This window comes from Dipodomys merriami, unplaced genomic scaffold, assembly GCF_024711535.1.
Source record: "Dipodomys merriami isolate MVZ:Mamm:240054 unplaced genomic scaffold, mDipMer1.0.p SCAF_4, whole genome shotgun sequence".
NCBI classification, from domain to species: Eukaryota; Metazoa; Chordata; class Mammalia; order Rodentia; family Heteromyidae; genus Dipodomys; species Dipodomys merriami.
Genome location: NW_027205603.1, coordinates 25,203,077 through 25,227,598, shown reverse-complemented (window position 1 = coordinate 25,227,598; position 24,522 = coordinate 25,203,077). Strand labels below are relative to the sequence as shown.

The 24,522-nt window shown below is 34.5% G+C and overlaps 1 protein-coding gene across 6 annotated transcripts in view; it reads right to left on the bottom strand.

Annotated features, from left to right (window-relative positions):
* The window catches only part of Sntg1 (syntrophin gamma 1), an 807,695-nt gene that overhangs the window by 451,831 nt on the left and 331,342 nt on the right, over positions 1-24,522 (bottom strand). For 2 of the 6 annotated variants that reach the window (XM_069990699.1, XM_069990700.1), the window contains exon 3: positions 5,397-5,523. The exons of the other annotated variants lie outside the window; for them this stretch is intronic. The gene's annotated coding sequence lies outside the window, so the exon portion shown is untranslated. The remainder of the gene's footprint in view (positions 1-5,396; positions 5,524-24,522) is intronic. 6 annotated transcript variants of the gene reach the window in all.

Below are 24,522 nucleotides of genomic sequence, written 5' to 3'. Positions count from 1 at the left end.
TAGAATTAGCTTATATGCTTGTAAGTAAATATGCTGGATAGTATGCAAGCATATAAATACAGTTATTAACAAATCTGGTAAATTCAAAGGAAATCTCAAATAGTTTAATTATCCATAAAGGCATAATCATAATTTAACAAAATAAATACCAGGAAACAGATACTTAAAAGGGGCATTGTTGGGTCAGTGGGAAAGGGAAACACAAAAGAAAAGAAGATGGAGAGAAAACAGTGAAGAATTCAATGTGTAGCCTTAAAATTTAAGAACAATGAGGGAAGAGGTTGATAGAAGAGGAATCAGTGAGAATATTAATACGAGTGACAGTGATCATGATGTATTGTATCAACTGCTTTGTTAAATGGCATATCTTACTACAACTACTTAAAGTTAAAACATAGAAGTGGCATCAACAAACTCTCATTGATATTCTAGGAATTAAACTAAAAAAATAGCATTTAAAAATCCCTTCACCTTCTATTTGTAAGTGAATTCATTAACTGACAAAGATGGGTTGTCTATTAATTTCCAATACAAAATCAAATAGATTTGGAAGAAATCTCGGTATTCAAGAGTTTGAGGAGCAGAGGGTCGAGGAATGTGCCAAAAATTCCTCAGCCAGGGATGTTGGGAAGACATTTGTGTTCTTTTCTGGGATGTTAAAATGTATAACTCAAGGACTCTGCTAACTCTCAACCGTCCCCTACAAAACTCCTTCATGTTGAAAGAGAATTTAATTGAAATTCCTTTTTATACACACATCCTTTAAGACTCACTTATTTGTATTCCTGGACATGTAGTTCTTCACAGTCTGTGGTTACATTGTGAAGAACCTAAGACTTTCCACCTGTATGTGCCACATACTATCTTACCACAGAAAGGAATGGACATGAAGATCTCAATGGGTATAGAAGGCTCTCAAAGAAATCCATCAGATTGCCCCGGTGTTCTTTTGATGCTAACCATTAGTGAACATATCTGTTCTCTTTTTTAATTTGCTATTTATTAAAAATGTTTTGGCCATGAATAATAAAACATTTGTGTATTGATTTAACTATACTAATCTAGGTACTGGGAAAGCAACTAAGAATAGGCATAAGTTCCATCTCCTGTGTGGTTGACATTCTAGGTCCTATGTAGGTAGAAACAGTTATGTCCAAATAATTAAATATGTAGTTATTTCAATGGTACTAATGAATTATGACTGTGTTAGATCTACTGATGCATGAATAATATTTAAAGGAACACAACATTGTGTGTCTATAAGTTACAAGCAAGAGGAAATATATCAGATTCACCTGCTGTCAGCCCAACTGGGCTTTTTGAGGCTGCTAAGTTTCATTGTGTTGTAAGAGTTTTGTTCCATTACTGCAAATCCCATTCCATAATAATTTAAAAGTTGATGCAGTGAGATTTAGCACACAAGATGTATTTTCTAGTGGAAACTTAGCTTTATGTAACTCTTCTAAGTATACAATAGAGCACATTATTTTGTTTTATTTCCCAATTCACAAAGAACAAAGAATTGTGCTATTTTATTACATCTTTTAGCTAAGCTTACAGTATTTTAATTGTAATGAATGAAAAATTGAACTTAACTATTTTATTCCTCTAAAAACAAGAATTCTACAGAGACAATTTAAAACAGCTCCAGACATAAGTTTCATTTGTTTAAATTGTTCAAACTTTGGAACTATATAATTTTCTTTGTAAATAGATTTAAAGATAGGACACATCCCTGATCCTTTGACAACAGAAAAGATAAATATACTGGTAGTTTCAGCTATATAACAGACTGAATCGGGACACCTAGTTGAACCCAGAAATTTTAGTACAGGCTGGAGAATATATTAAGGCCTATTTCAAATATATTTATAAAATAAAATAAAAAGATTATTACTTATTTGTGAATAAAGTATCAAATATGTAAACCTCTGAAATAAAAATGTTATTTTCACAATAATTTAATATTAATTAACATTAAATAATTATAATAATTATACTTAATTATTATTGATTATAATATGAAAATTCAATATGAGTTAATTATAACTCATTAACCAATATCAATTTATTGTTCATGTAGAAATAATTCGGCTTGTTCTGTTCTTTATTTTGCAGATAATATTAAACAATATAATGTACAAAACCATCGTTTTGTGCACAAAACCATTCCCTTTAAATGTACAGTGTTTCTGAACCTCTAAGTCTCTAAAGCATTGAGTTGTCAAAAAGTGAATAGTTTGATCCATTGATCACTCAATGTGGGAAATATCAGAGCAACAGCCTTGTCTGCAAATAAATATGACAAGCAAAGACTATTTGTACTCAGAAAGTCATTACAAAAAATTCCTTTCCCAATAAGGTGACTTTGTTGAATTATGGAAAAATAATGTACATAATTTATTTTCTAAAATATAATAACAGAAAATCAAGGCATTCTATTTAGAAATAATAATGAGATTTTTCTATTGCTTGATGATTAGATTTCCTTTTTCCTTTTCCTATCCAAATGCAAAGTATGGGAGATTGTATTTAGTAACTTTAGTAACCTTTCTGATAAAGATAAATTCTTAACCTCTCAAAAAGTCAAGCTTTTCCGAGTTAATATTTACTTCATCCTTAAACATTCTATCTTGTCTTAATGTACTAGCACTACTCTAGATACTAGAAATAAAAAATACACCAGATAATGTAAAATAATATTTATAGAAATAAATTCCAGGAAAAGGAAATGAGAGTTTTTTATTTATTGCAGTTTATGTATTCTTTTTATTTTGTATTGTTTGTTCCTTAATTTGTCTTTGGGAGGGGAAGGAAAGCACAGTAATGGTGGAAAAAAGGTGAAGAAATGGAGCATTGGTACTTACTGTATACTATGTGCAAATAAACTATACAACCTGTGCGTGGGGATGGGAAGGAAAAATTGGGAGACAGCAAAGAAAAGGGTGACAGTGTTCAAAAAGAAATGTACTCATTATCTGAATTGTGTAACTGTAACCCCTTTGTATATCATCTTTATAATAATAATTTTAAAATACATGAAAAATACAAATAAATGCTCCCATGCAATTTTTTTCCTGTAGAAATATACAGTTTGTAAGGGTCCATAATATAATGGGTATATTTGGAGGGAGCACCTGAGAAAAGAGAGAAAAATGGGACCTGAGAAAGGATTCATAGAGAAGGAAAGAACAATGAAACTTATAAACAGAATGAAGAGTTTGATGGACAGCAGAGGGACAGAAAATACAGAAGGTACCAGTATCTCTATGGACCCAGAGAGGTATGTGAATGAATTATTTAGAAATTGGTGTAAAATGTTGTCAACAAATCTAGCACTAAGGGATGAGGAATGAAAGATTCATTTGGAGCTATGAATGAACTGCCTGAAAGTCTAGACACTTGGTAACAGTGATAAGAGGGCCATTGTGTACTTTGTTAGCCAGTTATATGCTCAGTAATATGCATTGAAAAGATAATAAGACAATGTGATAAATGTATCACCAGGTAGTAACTCTGGATGCAGAAAGTCATGTTTGGAGAAAATGGAAAAACTCTTAAAGAATGACTTAGACTGAAAAGAGATAAAGACTGCAGAACTGTATTCAAAATATTTATTTAAAAATATGGGTTCAGGGCTGGGAAGGTGGTTGAGCTCTTGCCTTGCATGCATGAGGTCCTGGGTTCGATTCCTTAGCACCACATAAGCAAAAAGAAAAAAGCCGGGAGTGACACTGTGGCTCAAGTGGTAGAGCACTATCCTTGAGCTGAAGAGCTGAGGGACAGTGCCCAGGCTCAGAGTTCAGGCCCCACAACTGGACCCCCCAAAAAAATATTTGTATAATATATATATGTATATATGTATATATCAAACCCATATATATATATATATATATATATATATATATATATATGGAAAGTTGTATGGAAGTTTCTCAAAAGATTAACCACAGAAATCCCCTATGATCCAGCAATCCTACTCCTGAGCATTTATCCAAATGACCACAAGCAAGGCCATACTAAAGCTAATAGCACAGCCATGTTCATTGCAGCATTATTTACCATAGGTAAAATATGAAACAAACCCAGATATCCCTCAGTAGATGAATGGATCAAGAAAATGTGGTATATATACACAATGGAATTTGATGCTTTATGAGAAAGATTGGCATCATTTCATTGGTAAGGAAATGGAAAGTCTTTGGGAAAAAATCATATTAAGTGAGGTAAGCTAGATCCAAAGAAACAGGCTCTGTGGTTTTCTCCATTTGTAATAATTAGTAAATGTCTAAGATAGTCCTAGCAGAGGATCAGAATAGTTCAATAGCTATGTACATATGACTATATAAAATGATGCTAATTGAAATGAACTCCATGATATGGAAACAAGAGGTTTTGTTTTTGTTATTGTTGTTGACCTTGTTGTCATCAATGTACTGTATCTTTCTTTTTATTTATTTATTTTTCTTTTACCCTTTGGTTTATTCCTGGTAGTCACTGTTTTTGATTCTGGTACCCGGCATCTTGTATATACGTTTATCTGATTAGGGGAGAAAAAAGGGAATAACAAAATGGTGAAACAAGTACAAAGGGTGACCTGATAAAAACTGTGATACTCACAAGGTTGGAAATGAACTTTACATCTTTGAGGGTGGGGAGGAATGCGGAGGATGATAGTGGGAGAAAAGCCAAGTAGTAGGCAACACTATTTGATAAGAAATGTATTCAATAACTTACTTAACTGTAACCCCTTTGTACAGCACCTTTACAACAATAAAAAATAAAATTAAAAAATATATTTTGAGGAAATAACAAAAGAATATAGTCATCATTTGATATGTGGGTTTAGGCTGCTACAGAGTCCTTGGATACCTCTTTGATTATTAGGAAAGTGTGCCTGTATCAGGACTGTGATTTGAGTAATTCTCTGCATCACTGTCTTGCATATCTATACATGGAAGCTCAGGAACTGAAGGCAAGATGGCCATGAGCTTGACCTCCAGACTGTTTTGTGAATGTAACTACTCATGAAGACAAGACAAAGAGAATGGTATTACTGGGTGAAAAACAAAACTACAACTTGGCATGTGATATTTCATGAGGAAATGCTGAGTAAGACTGGAGTTTGAGAGTTCAATCTTAGACTGACATGTTTGTAGAGTACTACCTAAATAGGTAGATGTCAGAAACTTGCACAGAGGTAATTAATTAGAAAAGACAGAGAATACGGACAGGAGTACTCTAAGGGAAAAGAAGCTTGCCATTAGGACTCAGAAGAAGTCATGCAACTGTCATTCAAAACATAGTCAAGTAGGTCAAAGCTGGGTGAGGAGTGAATAAGGCAATTGAGAAGAGAAGATAATTTTCAGAGAGAAAAGAAAAGTAGTGATCCTTACTTTTACAGTGTAGTAAGTAAAACTAGGTCTGAGGCAGATTTCAGTCGAAGCTGATCCAATCAAATGACGGTATAAACCGTGAAACAGATGGCATCTAAACTATGTTGACTCCTCCATATGAAAACAACTGTTGATAAAACCACAGTAAAATATCATTATAATTATGAAATTAATAAAAATTTGCAAAGCAAAGTAACCAATTCTGCTATACTCCCCCCCAGCTGACACCACAAATTTAACACAATGAGCATAATATTGTAAACTGACAGCAAGAGAAAATCAACTGGGAAGCAAAGTCAACAGCCTAGCTCAGCTTGGGTCTTTATCTTCTCAACATAGACCTGAAGTCATACAGGAATAAGTTAACCATTTGGGGAATTCCTCATTTAGCACCAAATCTTAAGGACAGACAGTTGGTGGCTATCAGTTCACTTTCCTATCCTAATTAAGTAAAAAAAAAAAAGATTATAGTGGAGAGGAATGGGAAACCTGTGATATTAAATGACATGAATACTCATAGAAGCAAAGATATTGATAACACACACTGACTTCAGGCAAGTAGAAAAAAATCCTGAAGTCTAACATTTGTGTCATACTGGAATGGGCACATTCAACACACAGGTTGAAAAGAACATTATTAAGGAAAAAAACTTTAAAAATATAGTATCACTACCATCATTTCCCCCAAAGAGAGTCAAATATGGTAGCACACACCTATAATCTTAGCACTTGGGAAACTTAGATAGGAAGAATGCAAGTCCAAGGCCAATTTGGACTTCATGATAAGCTCTGTATCAAATAAAACCAAAAAGTAAGCCAGCAAAAATAAACAAGTAACTACAAGGAAAGTAGATTTCTTGTCAAGATTATATAATATTTTCGACTCAATTCTTCAGATAGTTTTCTACTCCTTGTCTCTATACAGCACTGTACTTAATGTAGTCATTTCATTATGAATTAAAATTAATGCCATATTGTGCTGTCTCCCTCCTGTAATCCTAGCTACTCAGGAAGCTGGAATCTAAAGATCATGGATCAAATCTAGCCCAGGCAGTAAATTTGATGAGAAATTTATTTCCAATTAACCCCAAAAGTCCTGAAATTAAACTGTGGCTTAAGTGGTAGTGTGCTAGCCTTGAGCAAAAATCTTCAGGTACAGTATCCAGGCCCCAAGTTCATGACCTAGGATCAGCAGACATACAAACTGAATACAAACACCTCACCCCACCTCCACTTACATGGTAGCTGGATACTGGTGGCTCACACTTATAATCTTAGCTACTCAGGATGCTAAGACCTGAGGAACTTGGTATAAAGTCATTCAAGGAATGGAAGTCCATGACTGCCAAGCCACCTCCTGCGGGGTCTGCTTGAGAGATTGCGTTAGACAAAGAGCTTCAAGGAAGCATGCCTGCAGGAAGGGGGTGTTGGTTCAAGACTTCCCATACACTTGGCTGCACCTTTATAGCCTCTATCTTTATTCTTACTATATTCTTCTTGGCTGTACATTCGTTGCCTTTATTCTCGTTTTTGGCTATTTTTCTATTGATCCGCGAACAGAGCATGTTGTATCTTTCCAGACCAATAGAGACGGCTTCTCTAAGTAATAAAAACTAAGACCAAAGATTAAATGTGGACAATGCCCCAATCAATCTATCATCTGATGTGACGTTGCCTCCAGAAACTCCTACAACTTCACAAGCGGTTTTGCAGCTCACGTAAAGTAAAGTAAATATAGTGACTTAAAATTTCTAGATATGTCCAACAGACAAAACTCAATGAATTAAACTAAGTTAGAAAGCATTATTCCAGTATTTCAGAGAGCTCTTAAAAAAAGGGACCTCTGATTATAAAAGAAAAAGAAAGATTCTCCCAACAGTTATGATTAAGTTTAGTCCAACTTACGTTATAAGGAATAACTTACGTTATAAGGAATATTATATTAAGTGAAGTATATTAAGTGTGGTTTCACACAAAATATAAAGTTCATAACACCATATTTCCTGAACTAACCAAAGAACCATTTCCTTATACAGGACCTTATAAAGATGAAAATAGTTGGATAAAAATAAAACTAAAAAGAGTACAATATAAGAACAGCCCTGTCTTAAATTATTAAACATAAAAAGGCTGAATAGATGACGTATTCTATTAAACAATATGCTAGACTTGTTTCGCACCACTTAGCTTAAATAGTTGGTGGGATAGTCATCAATTTTCATGTAATTCATCAATGCTTTGCCTTTTTAAAAAAATTGATTACGTGCTTAAATAAACAAAGAATTTATGTCACAATCACACACTGTATAAAAATATTAATTCTCCTTAATAAAGATACACTCAGATGCAACTCTTTTGAGTCTGTGTTTGTCACTTCGTCGACTCCTTGCCCACCTATCCCGAGATCCCTGTACCGTCGGTTCCAGTGCTCCAGCCGAGCTGGTTCGTAGCACATGACTCATCCTCAGTTATCCTCACAAAACACAGAATTGGCTTTGTGGCTCAAATGATATAGTACCAACCTTGGATGAAAAGACTGAGTACATTGCCTAGGACTTAAGCCACAGTACTAGAATAAAACAATAATAATAATAATAAGTTGATATTAAAGTAATAATATAAGGCACTAGTACAGATATGTAATTGGTAAGATGGATGTACTTGAGAAACAAGATACTGAGAGTAGTTTTCTCATAATTCTTCTGTGTCATGAAATTCACCTTATAGATTATTGGATTAGTAAGTACTATATTTCAGTAAGTATGACAAGATTATAAAGTTGAGAAACTACACAAAATTAAGATTTTAAAAGTTAATTGATTTAGAAATTCACATCTCAGAGCAAATAAATTCCCTTTAAAGTAAAATATAATAAGCTACACTGTTAGTTTAAATAAATGACAGGCAGGAAAGAATTACAAGAATATGAGTAAATGCAGACAAAATGAAAAAGACTTGGAAAAAATTATATTAAGTGAAGTAGGCCAGACCCAAAGAAATATAGGTCCCATGGTTTCCCTTATTTGCAATAACTAGTATATGTCTAAAATAATCTTACCAGAAAAGTAGAAAAGGTCAAAAGCTATATAAAATGGTGCTAAGCAAAATGAACCCCAAGATAGAGAACAAGAAATTTTCTCTTTCTTGCTGTTATTTTTAATGTACTTATAATGTAGTGTATGATTTTTTTTGTTTCTTTCGTATGTTCTTCCCCCATGGTATAACCCCATATTTGATTCTGGTACCCTGTATCTTGTATATACATTTTTCTAATTTGGGGAGAGGAAGGGAAATAATAAAATGCTGAAACAAGGATACAGGTTGACCCATTTTTCCAATTTGGGGAGGAGAAGGGAAGTAACAAATTGCTGAAACAAGGATCGATTGTAACAATCAGATATACAAGACACTATGTTAAAAATGAGCTTTACATCTTTGGGGTGGGGGAGGAGTTGGGGAGAGGGGATGGAAGGAATGGCTGGGGAAAAACAAAGGAGGGAGTAACAAATTTAAGAGGAAATCTACTCATTACCTTACTCATGTAACTGTAACCCCTCTGTACAGTATATTTACAATAAAATATAATAAGATTTTTAAAAAGAAAATTATTAAAGCTAAACTGAGATTTTAATAAAGCAATCATTATTGCTAAAATAGAGTCCCAAATTGAAAAAGATGTGTTCACATGTGAAGTATAAGAAAATGGTTTCATGGCAAATGTGCATGAATATACATATGCCTACGTACAGGAACAGCGTATTGCATGTATTTATAAAGATATACTGATAAAGGAAGATCAACTGTAAAGACAATATCAAGATAATTATCATAACAACAAAAGTATTCTACAAAATCAATCATCAAACATGTCCACAGTAAAAGAAAATAAATAAAACAGTGGTAAACAAGGACAGAATTCTGATTGAAAATACATGTAGGTTCAGCAAAAGGAAAATCATATCTAGCAATTTGCCTAAATAATGTCACAACCAAGAAGGATTTATTATAGACTCATTTATGGCACCAAAAATCAGTGAGTACAATTCATCATTTTAGTAATGTAAAGAAAAATTCAAATACACTAATGTAAACCAATTAAGAAAGAAACAATGGACAATTTCTAGGTGATTTTGGTTAGGCCACCAGGATTAAGAGAATATTCTCAACATGATAAAAAATAATCCTAAGGCTGACATTATACTTAATATTGAGAAACCAGGTATTTTCTCCTATTTGGAAAGAATGTCAGGTATCTTTATTACATGATTCCCCTTTCAACACTGTCAAGAAAGATCAAGCAATAAAAAAACCTAGGGAAAGAAAAGAACAACTTTATAATCAATATATATATATATATATATATATATTATGTGGAAAGGAGAAATAAAGGTATATGTTCATAGATAGTATGAATGTTGTTGAAGTTCAATAACATATACCCCAAAATTTCTGAAACAAGTAAGTGATTGTGGAAAACATGGAATATAAGGTTACCATTACTTTATAGCTCATTAATAAGGGCCAGTTGTATTTTTACATTAATAGCACATTATTCTTTATATTAGCACCAAAAAGAGTAAAAAGGGAAAACATGAAAGAAAAAGAATATATACAATAAAAACTATAAAAAAGTAAAGAAACCAATTTTTCAAACATTGAGATATGAGTAAGGAAAACAATATTTTTATGATGTTAGGTTTGTTTTTATTTTTGCTTATTGATTTGTCCACCATGTTGGGGCTTAAACTCAGGGCCCAGGGCTTAAGTTCTGTCCGCAAGATTTTGGTCAAGTCCAGCACTCCATCACTTCTCTGACTGATAGCTCCACTTCTAGCATTCTTTTATTATTTTTGGTAGCTAATTAGAGAGGAGTCTCATGGATTTAATGGCCCTGGTTGGCTTTGAAACAAGATCCTCATATTTCAGCCTCCTGAGGGGCTAGAATTATAGGCAGGACCCACCAGTGCCTGGCTAATAATGCCAGTTCATTACTTGAAGATGATAAACCAAATACATAAATGAATTAATGAAAACAGCTACTTTTTAAATGCCATTTCTTCCCAATATAATCTTTAGATTAAGGATAATCCCAAAGTCTCAGAATGCAATTTTAAAGACATGAATGATTATGTAGGAGGACAAAAACACAAAATTGCCACAGCAATGCTGAAGAAAGTAACATTGAAGAACTCAGATCACTGTAATGTTCACATGAGCCCCCATAATCAAAATAGTGTAGTGATGAAACACTTGAATGAGTAAAATGCTACAGAGCAGCGATCCCAAAAAGATAGCCATGCAAAGAATCTACTGATTTTTGACAAAGGAATATATTCAATTCAAGAAAAACAACATTTTCAACCAATGATGATAAAAATTTGGGTATCACATGTTAAAATATATATTTTATACATTTTGCAAAAATGAACTGTAGAACTGAATGTAAAATGTAAAGCTTCAAATGGAAACAGACTTTTTTTTGTTTTGGTCTTTTAGCAGGCCCCTAGGGTGTTTACTTGTAGATTTATAGGCACATTTTAATTACAACAAATGTGGGAAACTATGCAATCTCTTTCTTGGGATCTGTCTTACTTTGCTTATTATATTTTTTCCAAATCTTTTCTTTCCACCTACTCAGAAATGGTACAGTATCATTCTTTCTGATGGAAATTCTGTAAAATTCCATTGGGTATATATACCACATTTTCTTAATCCATTGTCTGCTGAGGGGCACCTGGGATGATTCCAGATCTTGGCTATGGTAAAGGATGCTTCAGTGAACATGGCTGTGCTGTTAGTCTTTGAGTGGCCTCGTTTGTGGTCTACTGGATAAATGTCCAGGAATAGAATTGCTAAGTCATAGGGCAGCTTTTATTTAGTCCTCAGAGTAACTTCCACACTGCTTTTCAGATTGGTTGAGAATTGGTTTATACTACCACAAACTTTGTAGTAATTAATGTTCCCTTTTGGCCACATACCTGGCAGGATTTGTAATTCTTGGTTTTCTTGATAATGGCTATTCTAACTGGGGTGATGTGTAATCTCAATGTTGTTTTGATTTGCATTTTTTTAGGTCCAGAGACACTTACACAGTGAGAGCACAAGAGGATATTCCTAGGGGAGGATCACAAAGGCTTAATAGCTATGTGCATATAATTGTATAAAATGAGGTTTATCAAAATGAACAAATGGAAACAAAGATTTTTTCTATTTTGCTTTTTTTCTACTTTGTCTCTGCTTTTATTTTTGTAAGTTTTATATGTAAGTTTATCTGTTTTGAGGAGGGTAAGGGGGAGCACAGAAATGGTGGGAAAAAGTGTGAACAAATGTAGAATTGATACACAGTAGACACTATGTTAAAAATGTACTATGCAACTTTGGGGGGGGCAGGAGAGAAAAACTGGGAGAAAATGAGGGAAGAGGTGACACTGTTGAAAAAAATGTTCTGATTACCTAACATATAACTGCAATAATAAAATAATGAAAACAAAGTATCTAGTTCTTGTTGGGTTTGTCAATAAGCTTTTAGATTGTTAAGAGAATAATTAGATAACACTACATTCCTATTGAAATGATCAAAACATATTTTAATAAACCTAACAATTTAAAAGTCATTTTTATTAAATCTAACATGTCTTAACAAACTGTCCAAGAATTTACCATGTTGTAATCTTACTTCTATGCTGAAAACTTTAGATAAATGTTTATAGTATCTATACTCATGATTGCCAAAAAACTAGAAACAAATTCCATTACTAGGTGGTTAATGAAAAAAATGAGAAAGGTCTGCACAATGCAGTATTGTGAGCCAATATGAAATTATCTTCCAAGCTGTTAAAAAAATGAAGGACACATAGTTACATATTTATAAGTGAAAGAGTTCTGAAGAGGCTTAATAACATTTAGAGCTTTCTTGAAAAACAAAATTTCAGAAAACATAGTCTAGTCACAAACTTCTGGCATTGTCTGAAAGGGACAAGCATCAGTAGCTAAAGCGTAAATATGTTTCAGGGCAAGAAATGTATTCTGAAAAACAGGATGGGAACATGACAGTAAGCCAGGTTCACTACCCTGAGCTAGATACACTGTAGATTAATACAGAAGATGAAGATTTATTGAGGAGATTCAAGATTACGAGTTTATCTTATTTTAGATTCCAATTCCAAGCACAATGATAGAGGGCACTGGATTGTTGGTGGCTCTAAAACTCTATTCAATAATTTACTGTGAGATTTTTATCTACATTGTCGATCTTTGAAAGTAAATAGAAAAGAGAACTTGTTTGATGACTTTATTTTCACATATTTTCAGGCCGCTGAACATGGATCCATTATGGGACATTCTATATTGTTTTTGGGGGAGGGGAGTGGGTAACTTAGTAGATTCTGATTGACATTCTGCTCTGGGGACTTGAACTGGCTGGTTCTTGAAGGTGTCTCAATGGAAACACTTGTGGATGGAAATGTGTTTTCTTTGGTTACTCTTTTTTTTGTCTTTCTCTCTCTTTCTTTCTTTCTTTCTTTCTTTCTTTCTTTCTTTCTTTCTTTCTTTCTTTCTTTCTCTCTCTCTCTCTTTCTTTCCATCTTTCTCTCTTTCTTTCTTCTTCTCTCTCTTTCTTTCTCTCTCTTCCTATCGTCTTTTGTGGGAGTGATTCTGGCTTGTATTAGATAAACAACAACCTGAGGCATTGTGACAAGTACATTTTCAACATAAGAATATTCTCATTTCTGACAACTATTAAAAGTTTTGGAGTCTCAAAACTACCTGTAAAGCAAGCTGGGTGCTGGTGGCTTACACCTATAATCCTAGCCATTCATGAGGCTGAGATCTGAGGATCATGGTTCAAAGCCAGCCCAGGCAGGAATGGCCCTGAGACTCTTATCTCCATTAAACTACTTAAAAAATTTGGAAGTGACTCTGGCTCAAACGGTAGAGTGTTAGCTTTGAGCAAAAGAAGCTTAGGAACAGAACCTAGACCTGGAGGTCAAGTTTCAGGACCTTCAAAACAATACCTGTAGATTTGGTATACTAAGCTAAGAAATCAAGAATTCATTGATACCTATTGCTAGAATTTGAATTATAAGTCTCCCCAAAATCCAAAGGGTTTAAAAGCTTGGTCCTCAGTATGGCATTCACTTACAGACGTGATGGAAATTTTAAGAGATAGGACATAGTGGCTAGTGTTTGATCTTTGTACTTATCTTTGGAAGAGGCTCTTCCTTTTAAAACATTTTCATGTTCCAACCATGAAGTGACTGTCTTTTATGGCCTGCCCTGCTGCCATGATGGGCATCTTCAACACTGGCCCAAGAGCAGCATGGCCCACCTCCAATGCACTGAGATCTTCAAAGTTGTGAGTCAAATAGACTTTTTTCTGTAAATAAGTTGATTTTCATGTATATACAGTCATGGAAGGCTGACTGACACATCTATGTACACAGAGCTATCTTATAATGAAAAATTAGTTAAAATTATTCAAAGCAAGAGACACATAAAGCAAAGACTGGGAAGGTTCTAGCTCAAGTCCTCCCTTGTCTTTGAGTCATGCTATTCTCCCAGTCTTTATGACATGACAATTGCATGAAATTGTGCAAACTCAGCTATATCATCTATGTACCAGTGTCCAAAGCTTTATTCCATGGTCATGGAATATATATATATATATATATATATATATATATATATATATATATATATATATATAATTAAAAAGGTAATAATGCATTATGACCCCGGTACTGATGGGACTCACATTGATAGTATGTATGCTTGATATTATTTGATGAAAATTGTTCTCTATCTCTCTAGGTTTCCTCAAAGAAAATTTAAATCCCTGTCTACTGATGATTTTAAAAAAGCAGCAGCAAATTATAATAGATCAATATCTAATAAATTCTTGGCTAATACTTTTCTAGGATACTGTAGGTAAGAGGAGAGGCGAAGTGAGTACAGGCCATATAACACTCTGGAGGGAATATTGGAAGGAAGAGAAAGATATCAGGATACTTATGGGCTCTATTTAATGCTAATGTGCCAATATTGTTTCATTCATGTGTATTGATTGCAATATAGTAGATTTATGGGAGAACTCAAAAAGTGTAATTCCTTAGAGAGGCACAAGCATAGTTCAACAAAATAAATACTAAGAAAAGGGTAGTTGGTTGGGGTGGGGTGGGGTCAAAGACAGGAGGGGAGATAAAGGAAGGAAAGAGGGGAAGGGGAATACCTTCAAAAACCTAGTGTATATCCCACAAAATTAAGAAAATTAAGGGAAGGGGTGTGTTGAGAGCTATGTGTGAGAATGTTGAAAAGGCTAACATTGCATCTTGATCAACAATTGCATAAAAGAAAACCATAATCATTCCTAACTAGAATATGCTTAGAAAATACAGTAGTACCACGTGCAAATATACTGCTGCACAATTTAATGTGCTCAACTAAGAGTTGAGTCAAAATGAACTGCTCAGGAATGAGAAATCATATTTAAAGCCTAGAAAAAGTGGCAACATTTGAATGCGTATATGAAGAGGACTGCTAGAAAACTTAGGCACTGAGATATATATTGCATATGTGTATTTGGATAAAATTCTTGAATAGCCAAAAAATATGAGATTCAATGTGCCATCCCAAACATATCTATAAGAATCAGCATATGATTTCCAAATTCTCTCTTGTGCTATATGGATTATTTGAAGCAATATTTTGGAGAAATAGCTGAAACAAGAAAAAAACTACAGTTTTTTGTTTATTTTTTATTGTGAAAATACCGTACAGTGGGGTTACAATTACATGGGCAAGATAATGAGTACATTTCTTATCAAGCATTGCTGCCTCCTCCTTTGTTTCCCCTTCCCATCCCTTCCCACGTCCCACCCCTCCCCCAACCCCCATCCCCTCCTGGCCAGACTTGTACATCTCATTGTTGCAATGGGTCCACCTGAATCCCTATTTAAACGATTTGTTTTTGCCCTTCTCCTCCACAAATTATACCAACATCAAATACAGTGAGAGCAGGGGTTTGTAACAATCATTTTCTTTCTTTCTTTCTTTCTTTCTTTCTTTCTTTCTTTCTTTCTTTCTTGCTTGCTTGCTTGCTTGCTTGCTTGCTTGCTTGCTTGCTTGCTTGCTTGCTTGCTTGCTTGCTTGCTTGCTTGCTTTCTTTCTTTCTTTCTTTCTTTCTTTTTTGTCCGTCATGGACCTGAACCTAGCTCTTCAGCTCAAGGCAAGCGCTTTACCACTTGAGTCACAGCGCCACTTCTGGCTTTTTTTCTTTTTGCTTATGTGGTGCTGAGAAATAGAACCCAGAGCCTCATGCATGCAAGGCAAGCACTCAACCACTGAGCCACCTTCCCAGCCCAACAATAGTTTTCATCTATTAAAGAAATTTCTATTTATAAGAGTGTCTGCCTGTCTGTATGGAGAATGGTGATCATAAATAAATGGGAACACATCAATGGAGAAAGCCTAGATTTTAATGTTTCTAAAAAACCTGGCTCTTCTTCCTGATGTTGTTCTTGGCCAAATCCCCATTACCCATCTTTTCTTGTTCCTTTTTTGTTTGTTTTTACAAAGAGTAGATTGATATCAGTATCAGTTCTTGAAGATCTATTCCTGAAATATACATTTTTTTCTCCCATGGTTACATGAGGTACGATGTTACTTTTTCATATTTAAGAGAACATCCATTTATTACTATTCATGCATCTGAAAGGTAGTTGACATTTTGGCTGATTCAGTGTAGGCTCTAATAAGCCTATTTGGGGTTTCAGCAACCTAGGTGACTCTAGGTGGCCTAGCTTCTTGCTGTTGTCTCTATGTGGGTGTTTCTATTCAACAAGCCTCTCTCATTCTTTATAGACTAGAAAGCAGGACTGGAAATGTTCCTTTCATGGAACACAAGGCTGGAAAGCTAAAGTGGAAACACACAGGGTCTTCTATACTGCAGATTTTGAACGGTTTATGCTATAGTCTAAAGCAGGCCCCATGGTCAAAACAGAGGTATACCAACTGTGTGACCCCAATGGTGTGGATGGATGGAAGAATGAAAGATTTAGTGGAAAGCATTTTCTTCTGTACCTTCCATAGCTGACTATGACACATGCTTATTGATTTTACTAACCCCAGAACTGATACCTGTTGTTCTCTTTTATTCCCCTCTAAATATCAAAAGGTTATACAAGGGGCTTACTACTTACCATGTCTTCTAAATGCTTTTTGGAATATAATATTTTTACTAATATTTGTTTATCTGGTTGTAGTTCCATGCTCTGAACAAAATAAGAATTGAAAAAAGGAAGATTTTTTTCATCTATGTAATAGGATTTTGCTAAAAGATAATATTCTGAAGTGTTGTAATTTAAATAAGATTTGGAGGATACAAAGGAAACTAAATAGTGGAAATTAATCAATACTATGCTGAGAATAAGAGACTTACATTTTTTATTTTATTTTATTTTTTGTCAGTTGTGGGGCCTGAACTCTAGGCCTGGGCGCTATCCCTCAGCTCTTCAGCTCAAGGCTAGCACTCTACTACTTGAGCCATAGCACCACTTCTGGCTTTTTCTGCATATGTGGTGCTGAGGAGTCAAACACAGGGCCTCATGCATGTGAGGCAAGCACTCTACCACTGAGCCACCTTCCCAGCCCAGAGACTCATATTTTTGAATGTATATGAAACCCTTAACATGAATTTCATTATAACTCCCCATGTTCCATCTTCTTTCACTCTCAACCAATCAGAAACAACAATTAGTTATCCTTCTTCCTTTCCAAAAATGTTTCCTGCCTTCTGGATTCCTGATGCATTCCATTGTAGCCAGTGTAGACTCAGTGTAAACAATGATGCTTTCTGTCTCCAAATGTTCAGTACAGAATGATTGCTCTTCATTGTGGTCTAGTGGAAAACAATACAATTGATGTGTAGCTCTGTGGCTGTCAGAGGAACTTGTCCTAGGGCCTGCTCCTTTACTTGTGCTAACATGGCCAAATGAACTCTTCTTCTTCAGACATTCAAACAATACAAAAATCTTACATTAACATTTTCAAAAAGAATAAAAAATATGTATCAGATAAATTTGTTTAGTGTGAGAATTACAATGGCAAATTAACCCTTGTTGATAAAACTTTGGTATTCTCATATAACTTGTTATTTTACATTTAACATTAGTGTAGGAATAACAAAAGCATAAGCAACTTTCAGGTTTTTTGGCTACATCTTTCACCTATCTTATTGATTCCTTCTGAAGCTTTTATCTTTAGCCACATCCTTATCACCTTTGCTTCTTTAATAAAAGCAACTCTTCTCAGTTCTGTTTTTAGTTATTCAAATGTAGGACCACAATTTTCTGCATCTCTATGCAACCATTAAAGTTGATATATGTTGATTGACTTCTTAAAGAACAGATCTGAGTAAACATTTAAAAGTATTTTCTCATATCCTGAACTCTTACTTTCATTATATTATAATGAGGAGTGTATTCTTAATTTTGTCATAATGACAAGGATGATCCTTAAAATGATTTCAATAATGTTATAAAAATTCAGGAAATTTGCATAGCATAAAGTGGCAGTTAATAACTTTAAACTACACTCTTAGTTATTCAGTAATTTCATAAAACAAATTTAAGACCATAAATATTTACCTCATCAGAAATACTATGGATAATGGAGAGGTACTTACATTTTGTTTCCTGTAACCTTTCTTCATTTAATTGGCAGTTTAAAAGAAGCTCCATTTTTCTTTGCATATTTTTTTCTCTCATTTTTTCTCATAGTCCTATTTTACTTCATGGATAGATTTTTGATTTAGGAGCCATTGCTATTTCTCTAGAACACTTACATAATTGAAACAACACTAAAAGGGAACAGTTTATCTGACAAGTAAGCAGTCCATAACAGCTTCAGCATTTAAGTATGAATCAATATGCAAAGTTTTGTATATCTAAAAGTCCTTGTTTATGATTCACAATAAATATAATCACAGGGTGTTCTGAAGAGATTTCCATTTCAATTAGGCAGATCTCATTATCATACTTTTATAGAGGCATAAAGTACACTACAAGGTCATAGTCCACAGAAAAAGGTGATGTAAAAAAAAAGTAGAAAAACATTTCTTTAATTTCAAGGAGTTAAGAGCTAGCAATAGTATGTTGAAGTGGGGATTCTGAATCTAACTGGTGCCATCTTGCCATGTGATGGATGATAGGGTAATGGGTTTAACTGGTGCCATCTTGGCTTCATGGTGGAGGCAGGGAAGTCCCATCTCCCAGGTGATAGCTGTGCCTGAATTCCTAAAGGCAGGGTTGGGGACATGGAAAAAAGTTATTGGACCTGGCAGTCCTGGGTGGTGAACTCTCAAGTTCCCTGTGACTCTGCTCCCTGACCTGAACCTATTTAGACTAACTTAGATACCATTACTCTGTGCAACATGTCTCCATGGTCCTGTCCTGTCTCCTATCTCTGGCTCTTCTCAGGTCACCATGGCATCCCACTGCCGCTCTCCACTGGAGATGATCTGAATTGTTGGTTTTGTTGTTGTTGTTGTTTGTTTTTTTGGGGGGTGGGGGTGGGGGTTGCTCTTTCTTTCCTCTCCTGCTCTCATGGCTCAGTTTTCTGACAGTGTTATGTGTTTTCCTGTGGCTGCAGGTTTTTGCAACAAGAGTCCATCTGCATTCACTGGCCGTCTAATAAAGATTCCCAATTTGACTTTTCAAAATGCAGCTTCTGTTTTCTCACCATATAGCAATGTGACTCCTTGTCTTTAAGATATGTTATACTCAATAATGAGAGAAATATCACATTTTTCCTTTAAATTCTACAAAAGCAATATTTCATGGCATTAACTTTTCTAATTAATGTTAATATCTATGAAATATTTTCTATAATCAAGAATTTTAAAATGAGCTAATTAACAAGTTATTGTAAATTAAAATGATATTGATGGAAAGTTGGTTTAAACAAATCATGCTTAGATTTCTTCCATTAATATTAGTAAGTTTTGCAACAGAATAATATCAGAAATAATTTGAATTTTCTGGTCCATTAAGCTTGTAACTTGTGAAAGATCTTAGGAAAGATCTGGAGACTACACAAGCCACTGGGCCTAATAAATACCTATTAATACATGCATAGCATGATATTTGTTTATATGACATTATATATATATATATATTTGAATTTGATTTATGAATCTACTTCCTAGATTATCTCATTTTCTTTTCTTTTCTTTTCTTTTTTTTGTCAGTCGTGGGGCTTGAACTCTGGGCTTGGGTATTATCTCTCTGATCTTCAGCTCAAGGGGACCACTGTACCTCTTGAGCCATAGTGTCACTTCTGGTTTTCTAGTGGTTTATTGGAGATAAGAATCTCATGGACTTTCCTGCCCTGGCTGGCTTTGAACCTCGATCCTTAGATCTCAGCCTCCTGAGCTAGGATTACAGGCATAAGCCACTGGTGCCCGGCCTCATTTTCAATTAAATAAAAAAAAAACCCTTAAGATTAAATGGATCTGTTCAATTTAGACAAAAACTTAGTTCTTTTAATGAATTACCTAAGGTTTCAAAAATATATACAATTCTTCTGTGTATGAACATAGCCATTAACTGAGCATAAACAGTAGACTCTCCTTTTACTAGATTAACTCATTCAACTAATATTATGTGTTACCAGTTTAAATATTCTCTGAAAGACCTTTGTTAAAATTAATTATTTGTAATTTGTAATACTTCATACATCATAAAACTTATGTGGAAAAATATTTTTATCAATGCTTAGCATGTATTTTAATGGGGAGGTAGATAAAAATAGACATGCACAATACCCAGTAAATTCTACTATTACTACTATTACTATTCTCTCTCTCTCTTTCTCTCTCTTTCTTTCTCTCTCTCTCACACACATATTCACTCAATACCTTCAGAATTAGGAGCTATATATTAAATCAGTGTCTTATTCAACTATTCTTGGGACCTTTTACTTATGAAAAATCAGAATTAAAGTTAATGTAGTTGTTTGTCAGAATGTTCAAACACTTTTGTATTGCTACATAAGAAAATGTTCATTGATATTAAATAATGTAAAGTTAAATCGATTAAACAATTTTTGAATTAATTTCATACACCTAGAATGCTGAACGTTTTTGAAAATTCAGAATGAGAAACAATGTCCTTCAAATAAAACTTATTAACTTACTTTTTTTCCCAAATCATCCTTGCTATTACTAACAGTTTATAGGCATATACTGAGACAGGACACTAAGAAAGGGAAGAGAAAAAAGGAAGGAAGAGGGAGAGAGAGCGCCAGCCAGATAGAGATGGAGAAAGAGAGATAGAAAATTTACTAGAAAGAAAGAGAAATAGATATTAGTTATCAAATAAACAGGTTAAGAATTCTTTGGGAGACTTCGGAATGTCAGTGTGAACACTGACATTCAAAGAGCTTTGATATAATCACTGTGCCCTACCCAGGGGAAAATGCAAAAAAGGAACTGAAACCAATGTATTTTTCTTAGATCCAAAAGGGGACTTTGGTCAAATGGCAAACTGCCATGCCCAAGCACAGAGAGTTGAACACAAGGAATTTAGCCAAGTTCAGATCATCTGAAATAGTTATCACTTCAGTCAGTAAATTTTAGAAATACCTCTTTGATGAATTGCTGTTGTGGAATGTGCTAACACTTAAAATGCTCCAGTCTCCAGTGGCAGGTTCCCCCTTCATAGACTGTACTTTCAAAGACTCTATTCAGTTCCAATTGTGAAAAAACAAAGCTCCCTCCAAGCACTGGTAGCTCATGCCAGTAATCCTACCTACTTAGGAGGCTGAAATATGTGGATCCAGGTTCAAAACCAGCTGGAGCAGGAAAGTCCCTGAGACTCTAATCCCCAACTTAACCACCCCAACCCAGAGGTGGAGATGTAGCTCAAGTAGTAGAGTGCTAGCCTTGAGCTAAAAAGCTCAGGGACAGCTGCCTGGTCCCGAGTTCAAGCTCCAGGACTGGCAAAAACAAAACAAAATTTAAAAATAACTTTTTGGTTTTGAAAAGGAAAAGTAGACATCTCTAAGTATTTTTATCAGTATGCTAAAACCATCTTCCCTGAAAAGGATATGCCCTGTGAGCCTAACTGCCACAACCTTCTCTAACCAGGAAAGCTAATTATCCAAAAGCCCTCTGCCCTTCATGTCTCACCAAAAGGTAAAAAAGAAGACTAAGTAACAGAGCTTGGGAAAGTCACAGTCTCCTTCACTAAGAATGGAATTAATCATAAGATTATAGAAAATTTCCATGCTCTAACACCTTACCACCTCATAAATAGGGTTTCCGTACAATGTCAGCACATTGCTAACAAATGAGGTAAAACTATGGGCTCTATTTAAACATGCCTTATGTAAAACCAGAAATAAACGTGTAAATATACACCTACACACATTCACATTAGAAAAGTCAGAAATTCTAAGACCTATAGTTTCAGTAAATTTTCAGCATTTCATCCCTAGCTAGAACAACAGAAACTCTAATAGTACAAGCTAATATCTCAGTTACTATTTTCATATACATAATGTTTGATTATCCAAAAAAGTTATGTGGAATATTAAAGGCACGTGGAAGCAAAGCTATCAGAGAGAAAACAAAGTCAGATGAGATAAAGCAATCACAGAGACTAAACATGACTGTCCAGGAAGGCGTTACTATCAAAACTCCAGAGACTGATTAAGAGAACTATTACTTCCAAACCTGTTTTTGCTACATTGTAATACCTTACCATAAGAAAAATAAGACACAGAGAGAGAGAGAGAGAGAGAGAGAGAGAGAGAGAGAGAGAGAGAGAGAGAGAGAGAGAGAGAGAGAGAGAGAGAGAGAAGAGAGAGAGAGAGAGAGAAAGAGAGAGAGAGAGAGACAGGGAGACAGAGACACAGAAACAGAGACACATACACAGACAGACAGACAGACAGACAGACAGACAGACTGAATGATAGATGAAAGAATAGATGGACAAAAGGATTATGGAAGGACTGAAAATAGGTTATGATAGATAAATAGATAGATAGATAGATAAAAGATTTCAAAATTTAATATAAAATAATTTTAAAACTTACTTTTAAAATAAATAAATAATATATTTTGTGTTCTAAGAGAAAAGCATATGATATGAAAGAACAAATGTGTAATGTATACCAAGAGATGAAAGAATAAAAGAATCAAATTGAACCCACAGAAGAATCCAAAGCAAGTATGTAGTGGTATATTTTTGATGGACTTCCTAGATCAATACTGTCTAAAATAAAAACATCAACAAGCTTTCATGTAACACTAAAACTTCTTCATACCACCAAGAAAGGGAAAAAAATTTAAAATTCTTTAGATTAATCGATGATATAGTGGCAGAAACCAAGGATAAAGAGAATGTCTTAAAAGAAGATGGAGTAGGAAAACACCTCACCCCAGGAAGTTCAAGTATAAGAATTACTGGTGGACCTGTTGCAACAATGAGAAGTACAAGTTGTCATGTCCAAAACGAGCTTTACAACGTCGGTGCGGGGGGGGGGGGGAAGGGGGGGGGACGGAGAAGGATTGGGATTGGGATTGGGGGGGAGGGGGGAGGCTGGGAAGGGATGTGAAGGGTAAACAAAGGAGGAGGCTGCAATAAGAAATGTACGTATTATCCTGCCCATGTAATTGTAACTCCTCTGTACAGTATGTTCACAAATAAAATTAAATTAAATTTAAACAAAAAGAATTACTTTTGACTTTATGCACCACAAGGCAAAAGATTTACAGAACAAAATTTTAAAATGCTGATAACAAAAGAAATAAACATGCAAACATTACCACAAAGAAAGAGAAGCAACATAAGTATATTGTAAGAAGAAAATAAAAAATAAAAAAAGATCAATGGACTTGTGAAGAAGAAATATATGGAGAAAACATAAAGCAAAGAGTTGAGGCTTCATACGTCAAAGTATGTGTCTACAAGACTGTAATAAAATAGATTACTAGAATGAAATGATAGTGAAGACAAAAGTATTAGTATCAGAAGTAAAAAGGGTCATCACTACTGATCCAATTGATCCAATAGTGTTCAAATAATAGGCAATATATATTAAGTCACTTCATGAATACAAATTTGATTACTTAGGTGTAGAGGATTGTTAAAAAACAAAAATCTAAATGAAAGCAACATGCAAGTAGCTCACATATAATCCTAGCTACTTGGGAGGCTGGGATCTGTGGATCATTTTTCAAAACCAATTGATCAGGAAAGTATATGAAACTTTTATCTTCAATTAACCACCAAAACGACAAACAAAATAAAAAACAGTAATAGCTGGAAGTGGAACTGTGGCTCAGTGATAGAGTACTAGCCTTGAGCTAAAAAGTTCAGAGACAGTACTTAGGCCCTGTTTTGAAGCTCCTGGACCAAAAAGCAAAGCAAAACAAACCAAAAACCACACAAAAATAAACAAAACCCTACCAACCACACAAATTAAACAAATATTCTGAATAGAACTCTGTGTATTTAAGAAAATTTTAGGTCTAGATTCCACACATGAGATAAAACGTAAAATAATTTTTTTAACTTGGCTTGACTCACTCATGATGTCTTCTAATTGCAACCATTTTTCTTCAAATAACATGTTTTAACTTTTCTTTATGGTTGCATAATATTTCATAGAATATATATAACACTCATTTGAATCCTCTTTCTTCTTTTTCTCCTCACTTAATTCTCTTCCTAGGTATTCTAGGGCAATGTTTAGTAAGAGTAGGGAAAACTGACCTCCTTATCTCTTTCCTCACTTTAGATGAAATGATTTTATTTTTGATCCTCCACTTAATATAACATAGTCTATAGGTTTTTTTGTTTGTTTGTTTGTTTGTTTTGGGTCCGGTCATGGGGTCTGAACTCTGGGCCTGTGCGCTGTCCCTGAGCTCTTCAGCTCAAGGTTAGCACTCTACCACTTGAGCCACAGTGCCACTTCCGGCTTTTTTCATTTTGCTTATGTGGTGCTGAGGAATTGAACCCAGGGCCTCAGGCATGCAAGGCAAGCGCTCTACCACTGAGCCACCTTCCCAGCCCTATAGGTTTTTTAAATATAGCTTTTATTTACTTTTCTTCTTCTTTTTTTACTT